The 8390-nt window shown below is 36.1% G+C and overlaps 2 protein-coding genes across 3 annotated transcripts in view; both read left to right on the forward strand.

Annotated features, from left to right (window-relative positions):
* Positions 1-8390, forward strand: part of LOC126765696 (uncharacterized) — a 624074-nt gene that overhangs the window by 402397 nt on the left and 213287 nt on the right. The window lies entirely within an intron of this gene.
* The window catches only part of LOC126765721 (uncharacterized), a 488551-nt gene that overhangs the window by 365434 nt on the left and 114727 nt on the right, over positions 1-8390 (forward strand). The gene's annotated exons all lie outside the window — the stretch shown is intronic.

Raw genomic sequence — 8390 nt, forward strand, 5'->3', positions numbered from 1 at the left:
ATATTAATTATATTGGTTGGTGTTAGTGAACAAGGCTGTTTTTTTTGGGCACACCGTGCAAGGCACATTTGTAATATCAAAAGAGAAAATCGCGTTGATAAATGCATCGCAGAAATATTCATAACAAACCAAACAGAACATGACATATAAAAAATAGCGGAATAACTACAGTGGTATGAAAAAGTTCAAACATTATTTGAGATGATAATCCCATTTTCAATTAATTTTCTATGTGTAAGTAAGATCTTCATATTTGTTAAAAATACAAAGATGCCAAAGTTTTGACATTTTTGATAAATAAAAAACGTTCATACTAAAAAAATAAAAATTGTATTTGAAACTATTATTTATAAAGTTGATTCGGGAAAATAATATATTTTATGTTGTGTTCTATAAATCACGTCCGTATGGCAATAAACCACATATGTATGGTTTGTAAATTCAAATTTGGTGAAATTTTAGAATTTCGGGCTGAAGAGAAATAGCCGTTAGTGTAGTCTGTTTGTTTCGATTGAATGTAAAGTGCTAAATTTACCTAAAAGTGGATGGTGTTAAAAATAATCTTGATTTTGCGTGAATACGAGTACATATGTTTGTACATATTTACAAATAAATTGCATACTTAGCACGCTCCACCTGGCTTTATTTAAGCATACATGAACTAATACTTAACAAAATTACAAAAACGTTTTTTCAGCTTTAAATATTCCGAAATTTACCCTAACTCTTTTTTTTTAACTTATATCGTAGTGTACATACATAAAAATGTACATACTTACAAGTATGTCCCTCATTATGCCGTTTGTAAAAAATCAAAAATTCCAGCAAGCGACAAAAAAGGCACAAACGCACCGTCATTGACCAATAAGATTCGAGCAAGCTGTGCATATTTTCCTAGTATTTAATATTACAACGAAATCAAATTTATTCATAAGGAACGCGCACGTTTCGCGATGTCAAGTGCTTTCGTTCATAACTCTGCCATTTTTTTCCTGTGCGCCTCTTTCAACCACAATTCGTTTTCATATGAATCTTCTTTTCAAATGTTCGAGAATAACAAAAAAGAATTTGAAACAAAATTTAATAAAAAAGTTGCAATCAAATTTAAAAGAAAAATAGCCTGGAAACTCCGTATTTGCATGATGCCTAGAAATTGAAGAATCTTCTGATGTTTACTTCTTAAAAAAAGCGCAAAGTGGCTCATTGGCGACTCTCAAAATTTATTTCATTTATTTATTTTTTCTTGTATACATATATGGTATTGAATTAAAAAATTACCATTTATATAAACTCCTGTATCCTGCCACCCAATTATTTTATATTTTTACGTAATATATAGTATATTTTCACAGTTTTTCGATTTATCCCATTTTAAATACTCCACGCTATGGAAATACAGCCCAATCAAAAAATCGTAGTATGTACTTGAAAAGAGTATAAGTCAATTTTGAATAATAAAGCACTGCAAAATGAACAAAAGTGTAAACATAGCCGACGTTGCCGCGAGATGTCGATGCATAGAAACTTTGTCAACTTTGCAGCGATGTGCACAATGCAGCGTTAATATGTATGCGAGATCAAATGTATATTTATCGGTTAGTTGTTATTTGCTTTTTTCAATGTTTTGTCAGAGGTAAATTTTTTTCGCCGTCCCGTATAAGTTGCGTATCCCATTATCGCTGCATTGAATAGTACACAGGTCTAAGAGTGAGAAAAGCGGAAACGTGATTCGTTCTTAGTGAATAAATTGTTTGGTGAATTTTGGTAAATAACATCTTGTGAATTAGTAATAACAATGAAATAACGATACTTAGTTCTAAAATTATAATAAGTTAAGGTTAGTAAATGCTTGTTTCTGTTATAAAGTTGCTGAGTAGCTTATTGTCAACGTCTAAAATAGTGCGGAGTACAAAGGGTTAAAAAATCATGACTGATCAAAATAGAATAAGAGAGAACATTGATAATGGTAATTAAGTATGAATTAACGCAGACACGAGGTAAAAGTGCAGTTTGGAGGGTGTATGCTGAAATAAAAAAAGCGATGGAAGTACATTGGAAGAGTTTGTTTACAGTCGAAAATGCAAGCATTTGTTGGAGTTTAATGGCAAGCAAAGCAGTAATTTGATGTGTCACAAATGCTTCGCTAACACTTCTGGACAGGATGTGGTTATGTGAAACTTAAGCCAAGAAGACAAGGAATGCGCTATCAATGTCTGTTCACAATGGATAATAGAAGATTGCCGTCCTTTTATTGCCGTTTAAGGATCTGGTTTTGAAAAATAAGCAGACTTTTTTTATTGAAATTGGATCGAAATACGGTGGAAATGTTAATTAAATGTTAATATACATGACCTAATTCCTAATGCATCTACTATCTCTCGGAGGATTTATAAAATGGCTGAGGAGAAGAAAAACGAAGTTAAATCGTATTTTGTTGCTGATGAAGGAAATGCTTCTGTAACCATAGAAAACTTTTTACGCACAACGCTTCATTTTTTCGACAGTTCCAATTTAAAATACATAGTTTTGGTCTATGGACTTCGAGAAATCAACAGGTATAAATATTCAAAACAAAATACTCAGCATATTTAAGATAGAAGAAAAAGTGTTCAAGGTGTACGGATGTGTTTTTGAATTCGCTTCGCGTATTCTGATTTTTGCCAAAAGGAAACAACCAATAATAATAAATTAATAAACAAAACAATCAAATAAAAACCAGTGTACACAAACTATTAATAATAAATATTAATAAATAGTGCACCAAACAAAAAACAAAACAAAACAAACAATAATGAGAGCTTCGCATCTTCACCAGCAAAACCGTATGCATTCTTTAAATAATATGATGATGAAACCAAGCAATCGCAGTCAGCAGAGGCAGCAGTAAACAGCAATCGGGCAACAACAAATCCACTGATAGCAGCCATTGTGCAGGTACCCGAAAGCACCCGGACAGCGAAAGAAAACATAATGCAAGGTGAGAATGTACCAAGCAAAAAAGGAAAATCAGTTCATATTGGTATTGATCGCTACATTTATGTAAAAAGGAAAACGAGTTCTATTAAATCAGCAGTCAGTACCAAAAAATTTCAACCGACACGCCAAATAGTAAAAAGCCAGAAATTCTTAATGGCAAAAGATTTGCCTTATTGAGCAAAGAGCCTAACGACGATGCAAAGGGTACCATCACAGTCGTGAATGCCAAACCCCCTCCAATCTACTTGCGGGAGCGGAGCTCAAATGCTCTTGTTGCTACATTAAGTGAAATTGTAGGTACTAATAATTTTCATATAGTGCCTTTGAAAAAAGCAATATAGATGAAACAAAAATTCAGTCCTACACTGAAAAAAGTTTTATGGAAGTTGTTGAATTTCTGTCGAATAAAAACAAGAAAATTGTTCTAGATATATTTAAAAGAAACAAAGTACCACAGTCAATGTTTAAAATTGAATTGTTGCCGAATTCTAGTCAACTTAAAAAAATTAAACACATCCTTAATATACAAAGTGCCTTCCAAATGTACAGAACTTAAAAAAAAACAGAACAAATGGATTTTTCAACTTATCAAAAATCAATTTATTTGATTGAAAATAGTCTCCTTTTGCATCAATACAACTTTTTGCACGGTCTAAAAGCATGTCGAACGAGTGTTTTAGCTCGTTGGCCGGTGTGGCCGCCAGTATGCCGGTGCAAGCCTTTTGAATGGCCTCTACGTCTTCCTCCTTCCTTCCTTTTATAGAAAAATGCATTTTTCCGACAAGGAAGAAGTCGCACGGTGCCATATCAGGTGAATACGGGGAGTGGTTAATGGTTAAAATGTGATTTTTGGTCAAATAATCGGTCGTCGTAATTTGTGCGGAACAAACCGTGCACACACCTTTCGTAAGCTCAAATGTTCGGTCAAAATGCGATAAGTCGATGTTTTGAAGATGTTCAATTCCATTTCCATGAAATTCAATGATGACTTCGGCTGATTTTTGATGAATTCACGCACAATTTCAATGGAATTTCCGGTGATCACTGATTTTGATTCGCCCACATGTTGATCGTTATTTATGTCCTCATGACCACTTTGAAAACGTTGAAACCACTCGTGCACTCTGCTACCGGATAGGCAATCATCGCCATAAACTTGTTTCATCAATTGAAACGTTACGGTAAGAGTTTCACCAATTTTAGAACAAAATTTAATGTTGGCCCTTTGTTCGAAGCTCATTTTCGCACCGATAACACAAACATACTGACACTTAAAACGCAATAATTTCACTTCTAATTGATGAAATGTCGTGAAATTCTCACTGGACAATCGATGAAGATAGCAGACTCTAACGCACTAGTCGACATATAGATGGTGCCACCAGGGGGCGCTAGATTCAAAAAGTCCTGTTTTCTTTGGAACGGAGTTTGTAATTTGAAATATTTGCTGCATCGTAGAGTAACAGTTGAAGGACCACATAAAAGAAGGTACAATGTACTAACTGCCAAGAATATGGGCATATCAAATCATATAGATCTCTACACAGTGTTTGTGTGGCTTGTGGTGATTTACATCCCACTTCTAAATGCACCCTTAGGAAAGACGAATTAAATAAAAAACGCAGCAATTGTGGAGGAAATCACATTGCTAACTACAGAGGTTGTTCTGTATATAAAGATTTGAAATCGAATTTCTCGCAGTAATGAGTTTATGGCAACCTCAGACAAATGTTCAAATCCTATTATCTTTTAGAATAATACTACGCATGGAAGCTATGCAAATGTAGTGAAAGGCAACACTGAACAAACTGTTGCAAAATCCTCCAAATGGAGGTATAGAAACTATGATTTTAAATCTAACACAGTATGATTGAATCATACATGATCCAAGATCTAATAAAATCACAAAATCAAATGCTGCAAAATTTATTAAGTAAGAAATGAGCGTACTAAATATCTGTATATTTAACGCTAACGGTGTTTACCAACTTAAATTAGAGATTATTAGATTTCTGAAAAACATATAGATGTAATGCTTATATCAGAAACTCATCTTACAAATAAAAATAATTTCAATACACCAGGATTTAGGCGCTATGTTACAAATCATCCGGATGGAGAAGCGCATGGTGGCACTGCAGTGTTGGTTAGAAATCGGAAAAACCACTGTGCTCTAGAATCTCATGCTACAGCACAGTTACAAGCTACAACAATATCCTTAAAAAAATATATATAATATAATATATAATATATATATACTGCTTACCTCGTTTTAAAATTACATATAGCGAATTTCAAGACTTTTTTGTAATCAAAGATTTCTAGTAGGTGGAGATTAAAACCCAAAACACACGTACTGGGGCTCACGTCTTATTAATCCGAAAGGATGACAGCTGTCCTACACTATGATGAATAAGCATAATAACCTGGCAATAATATCTCCTGGTAAGCCGACATACTGGCACAGTGATACTCGTAGAACAAAAATACCAGACTTGATAGATTTTGCTGTAGTCAAAAATATAGATAGATTGCTTATCACAGCTGATACGTGTACTATACATACTTATCATCTGATCATTCACCTTCACAAATAAAGTCATACGAACAGCCCATAATATTTTGGCCAAAATTTTCTCTAACATCTCATAAAACAAACTGGTTGAAGTACAGAAAATATATCAGCAGTCACATCAATATTGATTTCAAAATAAATACATTGATGAAAATATAAGAGAATTTAACGATGTAATAACTAATGCAGCTGCATTGGTAACACCAAAAAGAAACAATAAACCAGTTGGTTTTAGAAAGATCGCTAATAATTAAATAGAAAAATTTGTAAATGAGAAAAAGCGAGCTAGACGTGAATGACAGTTAAGTCGCTCCACTTCAACTCTGCTTCAACTAAAATCTGCTGTACGTATGTTAAAAGAAGCGCTTATATGTGAGGAAGAACGCAACGCTGAAAATTATACTACTGTGATCAAATTGACCGAAACCATTGGCTTTCGGAAAATGCAAAAGAACAACTGGTACGAAGGAGTGCCGTGTCGCAGCGGAGAGAAAACAGACTGCCTACCTCGCAATGTTATGTTCGACCACAACACGTGCGGGATGGGATAGATACCGAGAGTTGAAGAGGGAAGCCAGATGCATTTGCAGACAGAAAAAGAAAGAGGCCGAAATGCGTGAGTATGAAGAGTTTGATAAGCTGGCCGACAGGGGTAATGCTCGAAAATTCTACGAAAATATGCGGCGGCTAACTGAAGGTTTCACGACCGGAGCATACTCTTGTAAAACCCCAAAAGGTGATCTAGTCACCGATGCTCAGAGCATACTTAAATTATGGAGGGAACACTTCTCCAGCCTGCTGAATGGCAGTGAATGCACAACACCAGGAGAAGGCGAACCCGATTCCCCAATCGCTTACGATGGAGCAGACGTTCCATTGCCCGACCATGAAAAAGTTCGAATAGCAATTACCCGTCTGAAGAACAACAAAGCGGCGGTTGGGCCGATGGATTACCGGCCGAGCTATTCAAACACGGTGGCGAAAAACTGATAAGGAGCATGAATCAGCTTCTTTGTAAAATATGGTCTGACGAAAGCATGCCCAACGATTGCAATTTAAGCATGCTCTGCTCAATCCACAAAAAGGGAGACCCCACAGCCTCCTTAACATCGCGTATAAGGTCCTATCCAGCGTATTGTGTGAAAGATTAAAGCCCACCGTCAACAAACTGATTGGACCTTATCAGTGTGGCTTTAGACCTGGAAAATCAACAACCGACCAGATATTCACCATGCGCCAAATCTTGGAAAAGACCCGTGAAAAGAGAATCGACACACACCACCTCTTCGTCGATTTCAAAGCTGCTTTCGACAGCACGAAAAGGAGCTGCCTCTATGCCGCGGTGTCTGAATTTGGTATCCCCGCAAAACTAATACGGCTGTGTAAACTGACGTTGAACAACACCAAAAGCTTCGTCAGGATCGGGAAGGACCTCTCCGAGCCGTTCGATACCAAACGAGGTTTCAGATAAGGTGACTCCCTATCGTGCGACTTCTTCAATCTGCTGCTGGAGAAAATAATTCGAGCTGCAGAACTAAACAGAGAAGGTACCATATGGATATCATCGGCCTCAACACCCGCGCCGTTAGTACCGCTTCCTCCAGACTGGAAAAAGAAGCAACGCAAATGGGTCTAGCAGTGAACGAGGGCAAGACGAAATATCTCCCGTCATCAAACAAATAGTCGTCGCACTCCCGACTTGGCTCTCACATCACTGTTGACAGTCATAACTTTGAAGTTGTAGATAATTTCGTCTATCTTGGAATCAGCGTAAACACCACCAACAATGTTAGCCTGGAAATCCAATGAAGGATAACTCTTGCCAACAGGTGCTACTTCGGATTGAGTAGGCAATTGAAAAGTAAAGTCCTCTCTCGACGAACAAAAACCAAACTCTATAAGTCACTCATAATTTCCGTCCTGCTATTTGGTGCAGAGGCTTGGACGATGGCAACAACTGATGAGTCGACGTTGAAAGTTTGCGAGAGAAAAGTACTGCGAAAGATTTATGGTCCTTTGCGATGAGCTGTATGAAATATATGACGACATTGACATAGTTTAGCGAATTAAAAGACAGCGGCTATGCTGGCTAGGTCATGTTGTCAGGATGGACGAAAACACTCCAGCTCTGAGAGTATTCGACGCAGTACCCACCGGGGGAAGCAGAAAAAGAGGAAGACCTTCACTCCGTTGGAAGGACCAGGTGGAGAAAGACCTGGCTACACTCGGAATATCCAATTAGCGCCACGTAGTGAAAAGAAGAAACAACTTGCGCGCTGTTGTTAACTCGGCTATAATCGCGTAAGCGGTGTCTATGCCAATTTATAAGAAGAAGATTTTTATTTTTTACCGAAATGAACTGAAGTGTGATATTTTGTTTTTTTGTTAATAATTCATTTTTATACCATTGAACTGACGTGATTTGTATTTATAATTTTAAAGCCATTCAAAGGAACTGAATTATCATTTGATAAAATAAAATGTAATGTTATACTTGATAACATTGATGTATGTACAAGTATACGTAATTTTTTTTAATAATAAAGAAAATAAATATAGAGTATGAAAATCCCGTTTTTTAATTCATTATATGTCCATAGTTATTATTAGAACCAGTTACAAAATCCTTGTTGTATAATATAATAGTAACTCTTAGTACTTTGGCAATGGAGCTTCTTCGTATATTCACAAGTGATCTGTATTCATAATTGTCAGAGAATCCTAACGGGGCATCTCGACAGGCAAAAATTTATTGTGTGTAAACTAACTGTATTGTTGTGCGTATTGCCTGTGGAGACTTCACATTGCTTATTGGTAATATTAAATTTAGTAGAGCAAG

Source organism: Bactrocera neohumeralis, unplaced genomic scaffold, assembly GCF_024586455.1.
Source record: "Bactrocera neohumeralis isolate Rockhampton unplaced genomic scaffold, APGP_CSIRO_Bneo_wtdbg2-racon-allhic-juicebox.fasta_v2 cluster11, whole genome shotgun sequence".
Classification (NCBI taxonomy): domain Eukaryota; kingdom Metazoa; phylum Arthropoda; class Insecta; order Diptera; family Tephritidae; genus Bactrocera; species Bactrocera neohumeralis.